General features: G+C 56.9%; 1 long non-coding RNA gene across 1 annotated transcript; it reads right to left on the bottom strand.

Annotated features, from left to right (window-relative positions):
- Positions 1–3,932: 3,932 nt before the first annotated feature.
- On the bottom strand, positions 3,933–4,717 carry LOC132082883 (uncharacterized). The gene is made up of 3 exons (XR_009419889.1): positions 4,652–4,717; positions 4,318–4,374; positions 3,933–4,043 (listed from the first exon to the last, which is right to left on the bottom strand). It is a non-coding gene; the product is annotated as an uncharacterized LOC132082883 (long non-coding RNA).
- Between the last annotated feature and the right edge of the window lie 7,472 nt (positions 4,718–12,189).

The following is a 12,189-nucleotide window of genomic DNA, read 5'->3' as shown; positions in this document are numbered from 1 at the left end:
TGGTGGTGTTTTTCAGTCCCCTTCATTAAACAGAGCCCCTGACCTCCATAAAAGTTTCCTCATCTTGCTCTTTCTTCCTGCAACTTTTTTTGTCTGTGCCCCTTTTTATGATAGTAAAAACAGGTAGGACCTGCACCCTTTAAGGTAGGGCAAGAATTTTTTTAGGTGCTCTTTCTTGTGGTCGGAAAAACACACAGGTCTTGTGTTCCTAAAGATAGATCTTGACATCTGCTCTTTGTTTTTCTCTGTGGATTTTTCTGTATTCAAAGCTGCCTGCATTTCTTTAACTGCTGCTACCAAAATTCAGGCATCTGCTTTCTGCTTTTTCTTATCTCTGTTCACATACACCCTTTGTGCTCCTCTCAATAACTCCTGAAGTGCCCTGTCCTGCCTCTGAACAACAGACCTACTTCTCCCCTCAGGACTCCAAAAGGCAGCATTTTCACTCTCCTCCTGATTAACAGGGTCTTTTGAATTCACATATATATTTAGAGCCTGGCAAATATAATCCTCAAATGATCCGAACTTAGACCAATAAAAATTATCTTTCCGGATCATTTCCTTTTTCCATTTAAACATGTAATACTTAATTATTTTCCATTTACTTTTTCTCCTTTGGGATTCCCATTCATCCCCAAACCGTATTATCATCCCCAGTGGGCTGTCCTGAGGAATGCTCTCCCCCTGAGAACCCACCTCACAGTTCCTAGATACCTCAAACTGCTGTGAATTACTCACACAATCCGCAGCCCCTGGGTCAAGGAACTTACTTTTTCCCTGACCCATTTCTGGTGACAACGAACTAAGAAATCCCTGGTGTCACAGACATCTTTTGTGAAAAATCCTTTCTTTGGGATTTTTTCCCTTTCTCAGAAGCTGTGGCCTCAGTAACAAAATGTAAACAATGGTTATCTGCTGCTGTGAAATGCAACAGGTGCACCTGTGATTGGCCCATGTTGGATGTTTACAATTAATGGCCACTCAAGGACCGAGCTCGCTGTTGGGACCAGTGACAGGACTCGAGGAAAGGGCAGGGAGCTGGGATGGGGCAGGTTTCATTTCCGTATTAGGAAAACGCTTTTCACCCAGAGCAGAGTCAGCAACTGGGACGGGTTCCCCATGGACGCAGCCCAGCGGAGCCTGGGATGCTCGTGGGAAAAAGTTAAAATGGAAAGAGAAAACCCTAGCAAAGTAGCAAAAAGATTGGAGTTCGTAGTCACGAGTCAAGAGCCAGGCTGAGGTGATCCTGATTTCATGTTGACAGAGCTAACCAAAGCAGCAAAAGAGTTGGCGATCAAGGCAGCCAGAGCACGTGTGCAGGGACAAATTGCTAGTGGAGCCTTACAAGGCACAGTAGACAAGCTGTGTCCTATCGTAAGCCCTTTGTGGGACGCGAACGATGCCGGCTGCTGTGCAATGTTCACCAGATACCAGGAATGACCGAGACTGGCAGTTCTTGCCCTAGCAGGTTACCGGTTAAAATACAGCTAAAGAATAATAAAGAAGTTGAATTTTTAACTAAATGTGGAGACACATTTTCACACGTGAATCAAGCACTGATACCCAAAAGTGAAAACTATCTGCCAGCAATAGGAGCCAGAAAAGGCATTCTTCCTGCAACCACTTCAATGTAAAATCAAGAAGAAAATGGGAATACATCAGTTTCTTTATTTACCAAACTCACTCAAATCTGTCCTAGGCATGGATTTTTTGCTTGAAAATTTAGAAGCAAGAGTTCCGTTTAGAGAAAGAAAACTAACATGGAAGGTACCTGAAAACAAATGAGAAGTTTTAGCAGTAGGACTGACAATTGACACAAGACCAACAAACAAGAAGAACTATTTAGAGCAAGTATTGAATCAGGTATACCCCAGAGTATGGGATACTGATAGCCCAGGAAAATCAAAACGAGCAGACCCTGTGAAAATTGAGCTACACACAAGAGTTGAGCCAGTAGTCAGAAAGCAATACCCTTGAAGATTAGAAGCTAGGAAAGAAATAGAACCAACAATCAATAAATTCCTGACATCAGGATTATTAAAAGAATAAAAGTCAGAATTGAATACTGCTAGATTAGCAATAAAGAAACCTAATGGCACTTAGAGACTAGTGCCAGATTTCCAGGCAATTAATGGTTTATACCTTACTAGCTTACTAGCTAAGCTTGGAGATGATTTTATTTGGTGCGGGGAAGGTCCATGGGCAGGTGCTGTGGAGAGCCGCTCCCTCTTGGTCTGAGAGAACAGCTCTCCCAGCCCACCTTGCTCCCAGGCCCGGAGGGTGTAATGTGCGCTCGACCGGCAGCAGAAGGAGGGCTCTTGACACCGTGTCTGATGCAACAGGGTTTACTGAAGGTAGGTCAGAGGGTGCAGGTTGGGTGAGGGTGAGAAGAGGGACAGGAAGAGGCAGGAGCACAAGCACTGTAACATGACACATAAGGCACCTGCAAGCTGCTGGGGAAGCCTCAAGTCTGCTCAGTGAGCCACGTGTGCCCTCAGCATTGGGACAGCCACCTTTCCCTCAGTGAGCCTCACATGCCAGGGTCAGCAAATCAAGAGGCACCAGGCATGCTGTAGGTGACTCAGAGCGAGTGCAGTGGGTCATGGTGGCCAGGGGCCAGAAGCCGGCAGAAAGCCACCGGGGCTTGGAAAAGGCTCCGCTCTGCTTACAGCGTGGGCTGAGAGCTGGGAGAGCTCCGTTTCCCCCTTGACATGTTGGAGACGGGGCCTTTCACCCTCCTGATAGGGCTGCCCCTGGCTGCAGGCAGCCAGAGAAGTACGACGACACAAGGCCGAGAGCAGCAAAGCAAAGAGCCAGCCGAGCACAGCACAGGGAGGTGGCCCAGTGCAAAGCCAGCGTGGCACCCTGAAGGTGCCCGCTGCACTCTCATGTGTCCCTGCCTTGGGAAGGACAGGAATGCCCGTGGTCCAAGAGGGCCTTTCTGTGGCCCCTGTGGGCTCAAAGCTGCTGCTCTTCTGGCTCAATGGGGCCTAAAGCCACAGAGCTCGGCCTCCCCCACAGCAATAGGAACAAGACTTGGATATCAGACAGTGGAGCTCAATGCCTAAGGCTGAGGGGCACGGGGCCTCCAGTCTGGAGCCCAGGGAGGGCACATGCCCAGCCCCACAACAGCTGGCCTCACAGCCCTGAAAGGCCAGGACCAGGGTTCCACGCCTGATCCCAGTGCGTCCCTCCAACCGGCCACAAACCTGGGAGCGCCAGAGCAGCCGGCTGTCAGGATCGAGGCGGCTGCCAGGGGGCTGCCTATGGCCTCTGCTAGCCAATTGTTCAGGGCTTAGCAGCGCCCCAGCCCCTCAGGGTCTCCCCCAGCCTGGCCAAGCTTGCCGGCAACAGCGCCGCAGCCCCACAGCAGCTCCAGAGGAGCCCCATCCAGAGGCACCTGAGAGCCCTCAGCAAGGCAGCCAGCAGCGCATGGGCAGGAGGACACGGATGGCCCTTCCTCCCCGGCACAGGGCTTGTGGCCATTGCCAGGCACCGCTCTGGCAGGGATCCCCGCAGCTCCGGCCCCTGCCCAGCCGCTCTGTCGGCAGCACAAAGGCTTCAGCAGAACCACCAAAGGCCAAGGGGCTTCTGGCCATTTTCCCTGCCACACTGCACGCCCGGACAGCTGGCTGAGCACAAGCACCTATTTCCCCCTCTCCCCATATGCCCTACAGACCCTGTGCAGGAAAAGAAAGATCCTGGCACTCTGTGTATTGGAAGATATTCTATTCTATGATATTCTATACTCAACAAAAAACGAAAATACAAACAGAAAAATCTTGAAGAAAAAACACAAATCCCTGCTGGCTTAAATGGCCCCAGCAGACAGAGTCTTTCAGATCATCTCTCTGCGGAGCTCCAGCAGAACAGCACGGCAGTGCTGCACAGACGAGGCCGTTTCCTCCATGCACTGCGGAATCGATCTCGCAGCTTATGCCATGGGGAGTAGGGAGCTCTCTGTAGGGCCCGGAGAACTAAAGAAAATTCAACTGCAGCATCTCTGATTGCAGGACTGCTGTCACATGCCATTTCTTCAAGGGCTGCAAGAGAGCGGAAAAGAGGCAAGGTCGGATCCCGCATGTGCAGGGAGCCGAGGAGAGCCCCTGCCGGCGCTATCCCGGCCGGCTCTTGCCAAGGCCCGCAGGGAGAAGGGAGCAAGGGGATCAGCCCGAAGGTGCTGGCCACGAATGCCACACGTAGCCCTGAAATCTCTGTGTGCTCTGTCCACGGGAGCAGAGCCCTCCGCAGCCGGGGCAGGGCTTGCAGCTGCCCCCTCCAGCCCCCGCGGTCAGCCGGCTGCCCTCACACACTCACCAGTGCAGATCAGCTGCAGCTCTTGCTGCTGCCCCCTCAGGTGCCGCCCGGCCATGCCTGTGAACACAGAGCCTGTCACGGCCCCAGCGGCACAGCTCCCTGCCAGCGGCGCTGCCGGCGCTGTGGCCACACGGGCTGCTGGCCCGGCAGGGCTCAGCCCGGGCCCTTGCCGCACGCTGCCGCCCCAGGGCACGGCTGCCAGAGGGCGGCAGCAGCAATGCCCAGGCCAGGCAGGGCTCCACGGCGCCGGGCCCGGCTGGAGCTGCCGGGGGCAGCAGGCGGGGCCGGGGCCGAGCTGCGGCGGGCCGGGGAGGGAGCCCGGCACGGGACTCACCCATGAACCTGACGGCCGCCTCTCGCAGGGGCTCCTGTGGGCTCTGCAGGTAGCGCAGGGCCTGGCGCACCTGCTCGGCCGCTCGCCTCCTGTCCTCTGCCAGCTGCAGAGAGCAGCAGGAGGGAAGGGTTGGCGCGGGCTCAGCCCCTGGGCGGGGCGCTGTCTGCGCCCAGCGCCGGCTCCCCTGCCCGCACAGCCCTGAGGCGCGGCCAGCAGCCGCCGGCCAAGGGCTCCCGAGGGCAGGGGGCAGAGGGCCGGCTGCTGCCCGGGGAGCCGCAGTGCCGCCCCGCAGCCCCGCCGGGCCCGGACTCCCAGGGCACCCGACTCGGGCCTGCGGGAGCCTGGAGAAGAGCCCGCGCGACCTCTGGGTGCAGCAGCGGGCACAGCTGCCCGTCCCCCACGCTGAGCACCGCCCTCAGCGTCCTTCGCCATGCTGAGGCTGGGGCTTCTCGGCTGCTCTTACCAGGCACTCGCCAAAGCTCTGATCCACGTGTAGCATTTGTTCAATATCCCTCCTCTTCAGGAATCTGGCTGAGGAATGCAGCGTTTCCCGGGAGGCCTGGAGAGCAACAGAGAGGCACAGATGGCCCCACAGTCCAGGGCACAGGACCATCCCAGTAGCACAGGCTGGAGGAGGCTGCAGCCTGCAAGGTGCCAGGGCAGGAGGCAGCCCAAGCCCCTGCCAGGGGGACGGCAGCTGGCCACAAGTGCTCACCTCAGCAACAATCTGATTCTCATCATGGCAGTGGAAGTAGAGAGGGAGCAGGCTCTGGCGCACGTGGGACTTGAGGGCCTTTCTTCCCTCTTCTGTTAATAAGTCCAGCATCTCTTGAAAGACAGCCATGGAGCTCAGCTGCACCTGGATATCATCCTGGATGAAAGGAAAGGGCAAAAGACCTGAGCATCAGCTGCTTCAGGCCCTCCAGGGCACAGGCGTGCATCTGCACAGGGCACCAAGTGTCCGGGCAGCAGCCAGTGGCCGTGGCTGTGGGCACAGGGCCTTACGCTGTCAAAGAGTGGCAGGAGCGCCTCAGCCAGCTGCAGGGCAATGGGGGTGGCTATTGGGGCACCATTATCCAGGAGCAAATATCTCAGGAGAAGAATGCTCATCCTGATCATGTCGCTGTCATTTTCCTCCAGGAGCTCCACAAGACTTTCAGTCAGGCTCTGCATTTTTTCGGCCTGTGTGGAACACCACTTTGTGAAAGGCCGCCCTGTGAAAGGCCGCAGGGCCCAGAGGCCAAAGGCCTGTCCCGAAGCTCTGGGGCAGCTGGAGCGGGAGGCAGGAGAGCTGGGAGCAGCTGCCCTAGTGGCCGAAGCCCATGCAAGGCCAAGCGACAGTGTTGCCCAGCCCCACGCTGCCTGCACGGCTTCAGCCACTGTCCCTTCTCACCATCAAGGGATTCTTGCCCAGCACTACGAGGCCTCGGAGTGCCAAGTAACGCCTAGCCATGTGCTCGCTCTGCAGGTTCTGTGCCAGGATCTCCAGAACGCTGTCACTGCATTCGCTCAAGTCCAGGCACTCGAGGACCTGAAAGGCACAGGGCAGTGACAGGGGAGCCGGCCGGCAGGAGCCCAGAAGCGCACAGGGCCGGGCCCAGGCAGCAGCACAGGGCACGGGCACTGTCCTGGCAGCTGTGGCTGCGAGAGGCCAGAGGGCTGGGAGGCGGCTCAGCCGGGCAGCGCTGGCCTTGAGGCTCACCTCCACAAGGAATGCCAGGGCAGGGAAATCCCAGTATGGCATCTCTTTGCCGAGCAGGGCGAGCAGGTAGAATGCAATCGCAGAACAAAAGTGGATGGCTAAGCGGCGAATTTCTCTGAAGAGGGGAAAAAGGAAACAAGACCCCGAGCCAGTGAGGCAAACCTCTCCCAGGCGTGACTCATCCAGTTCTCATCTTTCCCCAGCACCCTTCCAGCAAGGGGACGTGGGCCATTTGGCAGTTGGTTGCTCATGGGCACCGTCCTCTGCCAGCCTTTTCCAGTCTGCTTGGCCGTTCCTTTAGTGACAAGGCCCTCTGGCCCATGGCCACCACGGACACTTTGTGAGGCACCTGGGCACAGAGCAGCAATGTCAGAGGCAGTGGGGAGAAGGGGGTCTCACCTGGCAAGCAGAGCCACGGCAAAGTGGTGAGTGTCAAGAGAGAGCAGCGTGTCCCAGGCACACCTGCGCTCCATTGCCACCACCACATCCTCGCAGCGGAGAAGGCAGAGCAGGGACTTGAGGGTGCGCACTGCAAACCTGTGTGCAGAGCAAAGCCCAGGTCACAGCGGCAGCACTGGCTCCTTGGCAGGCCACGTGGCAGGGACTGGAGGAGTGGCATGGGGCACCTGTTGGGGCTGGTGGCAAGGCCGTGCTCTTCCTGGCATCCCTTCCAGAAGGTGTCCACCGCCTCTGGCATATCCAGAGTGCTGAAGAACACTTGGAATAGCAGATGCACAAATAGGCTGGGAAATACACCTTCAAGATCCGTGGGAGACAGGGCACCTGGAGGATCTTCCACATCACCACAGTTGCCTGCAAAGGACAAAGCCCCCCGAGACAGCGCTCAGTGCCGAGGTGTGCGTGTGGCTGGGCCCGAGCGTGGCAGGGAGAGGCCAGGAGAGACCTTGGCAGGGGGAGCACGGGGCCTGGTGGGCCTGAAGCTGCCCCTGGGCCAGGTTTCAGGCCAGTGCCTGAGGCAGGGAGATGCAGCGAGGGAAGGAGGATGGAGAGCTGCTGGAGAGGCAGCCTTGGGGCCTGCAAAGGCCAGTTGCAGGAACTCACAGCCAGGGCAAAGACACCCGTTTCATCCCCATCGGAGGTGCAGGTGCTGTACTCTGGCCAGCTCCCCAGCACATCCAGGAGGATCAGCTGCGCCAGCTCCACAGTCCTGGCTGAGCCCATGATGGTCTTCCACATGGCCATGGCAGCTCTGCGGGGTTAGAGCTGTGTCTCAGGGGGGGTCTCAGACACAGCAGCGGGGGCAGCTGACCTGGCTGCCATTTCTGCCTGTGCCCACTGCCCCCCTGGCAGCAGCAGCCAGACAGCCCAGCCCTGTGGGGACAGAGCCCTGAGAGGCGGCAAGGGAGCATGGCAGCTGGCTGAGGGGCTGACATGGCAGGGCTGGGAAAGGGAGCAGCCAGAGGGCTCTGGAATTCTCTGTTGCTCAGACACCTGGGGCAGGCCGTACAGGGTGATGGGCTGGGGAGGCCTGAGCCCTGTGGGCAGGTGGGCCCCATACCTGTCACAGGACGGGGCCACACGCAGGAGCGTGATGACTGCGTCATTTGGCTGTGCTTCGGTGAGATCCAGCAGGGTCTTGTCCAGCCTGTGCTCAGCAGAATCATTGGCCATGAGCCACTGGTGGATGTAGCTCACCATGGCAGGCACCTGGAGAAGGCACGGGGAGACTTGGAAAGCTGCCAGAGGGAGCAATGTTCCCAGCTTCCCCAGAGGAGTGCTTCCCTTCCCAGCCCACTGCCATGTGGCCTGAAAGGCTCACAGCAAGCAGCATGCATGGCTGGGGAGGCCAAGCAATTGCTGGGAGGACCAAAGCCTGGCCACAGGCTACTTACTTGCTTTGGAGTGTAAAAGTCTTCCTCGACAAGCAGAGACAGCAGGGCAGCACTGGTCTTGCTTAGGAAGATGGGCGAGTATGGTCTGAGGCCTACGCCCGTGGCGATGGTCTCTTCCTCCTCTTTAACTCTCTTGAGGAAGTTGCAAACGAACTGTAGGAGAAGGGCAAGAAGCCGGGGATGTTGCATGGAGCGCTGCACACACGGTGCTGGGCTGAGCAGGGACAGCAGGCCCAGCCCAGGTGGGGGTGGCTGCAGGTACCTGCGCTGTTCTGCGGAAGCGGCCACGGCTGGACTCCTGCTCTTGTTTGCGCTCCAGGGCTGCATCTGGCAAAGAGCGAGCGCAGCCAGAGATGAGGGGCTGCGGGAGAGGCCGGAGAACACGGGCCAGCCCTGCGCTCCCCAGGCAGGGAGAGGCCCGGGATGCCCCAGGGGATGGAGCACGGCCACTGCGGGGTGTCTGCCCGGCCCCTCTTCCGTCCTGTCCATAGGCATGTCCCCAGGGCATAGCATGGCACAGCACAGCATGGCACGGTGTGGGGCCAAGCTGGCAGCAGGCACCAGTCCTGTGGCCCAGCTCCGCCACTCACCCTCCTGCGGTGGCTGGAAGGGCACCACCTCTTCAGTCTGCTGTGCCGGGGCAGCTCCAGGGCCTTCTTCCTCCTCCTCGACCCAGGCCAGCTCGGGCACTCTCGGGGGTCTCTGCTCCATGTCTCTGACTGGATTGGTGGCTATTTGCAGGAGAGATGCCCTGCAAAAGCTCCAAGTCACCAAGTCGTGCAATGGTGCCTGGAAGGCACCTTCAAGTAAGAAGCCTCAGGAAGCCTACAGGACAGCAAGTCCTGCACTCGGTCTCAAGGGCTCCTGCCACAAAGACAGGAGACTCCTGCCAAGGACTTGTGGTCTGACCTCAAGGGCACTTGCAGAAGAGAAGCCTCAGGGAGACCACGGGTCAGCAAGGCCTTGTGGTCTGGCCTCGAGCTCAGCTGCAGACACAAGGCTTCAGAAAAGCTCCAGGTGGGACGCGAACGAGCGTGCTGTGCGGGGGCTCCTCACGGCACCGCTCTGTCCCGTCCTGTCGGGTCGCGTGCTCTGAGCACTGTGGCGTGCTCTTGTCAGCGCCAGCTCCTATGTCACCAGGTGTCACAGAGGGCCCTTGGACACCCAGTTCCATGTCACAATGACTGTGCGGCGCCGTGTCACCAAGGGCCCTTGCACACACTGCCGCCTGCCATGGGGCCAGGCCCAGCCCACCCAAAGTGGCCCAGGTTGGAAGGAATGGCTGGCCCCAGGAGTCTAAGGCAGGCCGACCGGATCTTTAGGAAGGGCTCAGAGCATCAGCGAACGATGCCCTGCTCTGTGGGCTCAGGGCAGCAGAAGGAGCCCCCAGGGCTGCCGTCGCAGCCGTTCTGGGAAGGGCATGGGGCCTTACAGGGAAGCTGGCACGGCCTCCTCGGGACACGTCCCGGCTGGTGGCCGTCCTAAACCCGCTGGTGTGACACGCACAAGGAACGTGTGGGCCCGGGCACCATCGCTGCTCTCAGGCCTGGGGCCCGGGGAGCGCTGACATCAGCAGGTGTGGCAGAGTCCCCAGCCAAGCAGACCTGCCACTCCCCGAGCCCTGGCAGTGCTGGTGCCTGTCTCCTGCCCCAGAGACCTGTGCCCCTGAGGGGCTTCTGTGCCAGAAGGAGCCAAAGGCCTCGTGCATGGGGGGCTGTGCTCCTACCTGCAGGGGCTGATGGCAGGAGCACCTGGAGCAACTGCTGGCACACTTGGTCTCTGTCAGATGATGTTGCTCCATCCTGAAATGAATTTTTCTCATGGAAGGCATTGGCAGTAGCACCAGAGCACCATCCATTGCTGAGTTTCCCAGGACAATTAGATTGCAAAGTTAACACTCGTAAATTTCCTTGTGCTTTTCTCACTCTCTTTCCCACATTCTGGAAAAAACCAGAATCTGCCCAGTCTCTGCTATTCTCAGCTTCCGTTGCTGCATGTCTTGCTCTGGCAGCTCACGTCCCAACCAAACTGTGTCCTTGCTGAGCACAGCATTGAGCGGCCACAAAGTGGGAAATTCCCCAGTGAACATCAAGGCAGACACGTGGAAGTGCAGAGGATAAGGATAACTCTGGGAGGAGAAGCTCTTCTGTGTCTCTGATGATGGTGCCCACACCCTGTAGCAGCAGCCAAGAGACGTGCTGAAAGCCGACGGGCGCAGTTTTGGGCAGCACAGTATCAAAAGTTATGAAACCATTAGCCAGAATGCAAAAGAAGACTGCAAGGATGGACTGTGGCCTGGAGGGGAAGCCCAAGATGCAGCTGAGGCCACTTTGTTCAGCCTGGAGGAGAGTAAAGGGCGTCGTTGTGGTCTTCAACATCCTCCTGAGGGGAATCAGAGGGGCTGCTGCAGCTCTCGTCACTGTTGGGACCAGTGACAGGACTGGAGGAAAGGGCAGGGAGCTGGGACGGGGCAGGTTTCATTTCCGTATCAGGAAAAGGTTTTTCACCCAGAGCGCGGTCAGGCACTGGGACGGGTTCCCCATGGACGCAGCCCAGCGGAGCCCGGGCTGGCTCTTGGGAAAACTGCGGCGCTGTGGCGGGAGTGGGGAATGGCCAAGGCGTGGGTTCTGCCCGCGGCTAACCCTGGTGAGCCACTGCTCAGTGGTTCAGGATCTACTCACTGCAGCACGGAGCAGGCCAAAGAGAAGGAGGAGGCTCCTCTGTTGTTAGGTTCCAAAGGCAAAGGTTTATCCCAAGGGATGGATTCAGCCTGAAAGAGTCGCCAGCACTTCTGTGCAGGGGATTTTATCGGGGTACATACAACTCAGGGGGTGGATACAAACGACTGAGCAATAAGGAATCTGCAGGGGAGGAGCGAGGGCATTCCATCAGTTGCTGGGGACTAATTAGGACAGATGAGAGGAGAGGGTAGGTCACATGAGCCAGTGGGGCTTCCAGCAATAGGGGAGTTCCAAAGGGGTGGTGCAGTCAGGGGTTGGTGCAAGGCAAAAGTGACAGGGAAGGTTCAGGAATAAAGAGCTGGATTATCTTGAGAGGCAGGGAAGGAGCTGGAACAAAGGGAAATGGCATGAGGGACAGCTTTGAGGGAAGGCAAAACCTACGGGTAAACCAACTTGGGGAAAAGACGGGGTACATGTAAACAAACCATTCTACGATAACTGATAAATAAACACAAACCGGAACACCCCAGGGAAATGGGCACAGCCCCAAGCCCGTCTGAGTTTGAGAAGTGATCGAAGAACATTGAGCAGTCACCCAAGCTTTTAGACACTACATCAAAAGTCAAGGGTTTTGACCTCTAGGTTTACATGAGTATATACTCCTGAGTAGGACTTTAGGCAGTGTTTTCAGAAACTCGTTGTATGTCCGATCGTACCCCAATTCCTTGTAGATTGTGTGGAACGGGGAATCCTTTTGTTTTCACTGCTTGTTAGGACTATAAAAAAGAATATTGGTGCTGGGTGACTCAGAGACAGCCCGTGCATGTTAAGTGTAGTATACAGAGGATAAAGAGAAGGAAACGAGAAGTACTAATACATCCTGCTAAGACTGGAAATTTAGATAGCATGAAGAATGAATAACACAAGAAGTAATGATGGTATTAAAAAGAGTCCACTAGAATGTAATTTAGCAGATGAGAAAGCTTTGGGGGGAATCCCAGAGGGTAATTTTTCGTGTAAGGTCACCTGATGAAATACTCTTACCCAATGGTAGGCTGAGTATCAATTAGAAAGTGGTGAAATGTGACTCCCTTGAAGCCCCAAAGCAGATAGCCTCCAAGAAATAATGAGTTAAAACATAGAATGTGAGGCATTTGAAGAAGACATAATATTAGGAAACACATAGAGCAATTAATCAGCTAAAGCATGAAACACAAGGACAGGAAGGAGATAGGGATAGGGGGAACTGATGGGCTAAGCATGTTCAGAGCCAACAATGTCAAACTGACCTTAAGAACTCTG

The sequence above is a fragment of the Ammospiza nelsoni genome, chromosome 22 (genome assembly GCF_027579445.1).
Source record: "Ammospiza nelsoni isolate bAmmNel1 chromosome 22, bAmmNel1.pri, whole genome shotgun sequence".
Lineage (NCBI taxonomy): Eukaryota > Metazoa > Chordata > Aves > Passeriformes > Passerellidae > Ammospiza > Ammospiza nelsoni.
This window is presented reverse-complemented; position numbering and strand designations above follow the sequence as displayed.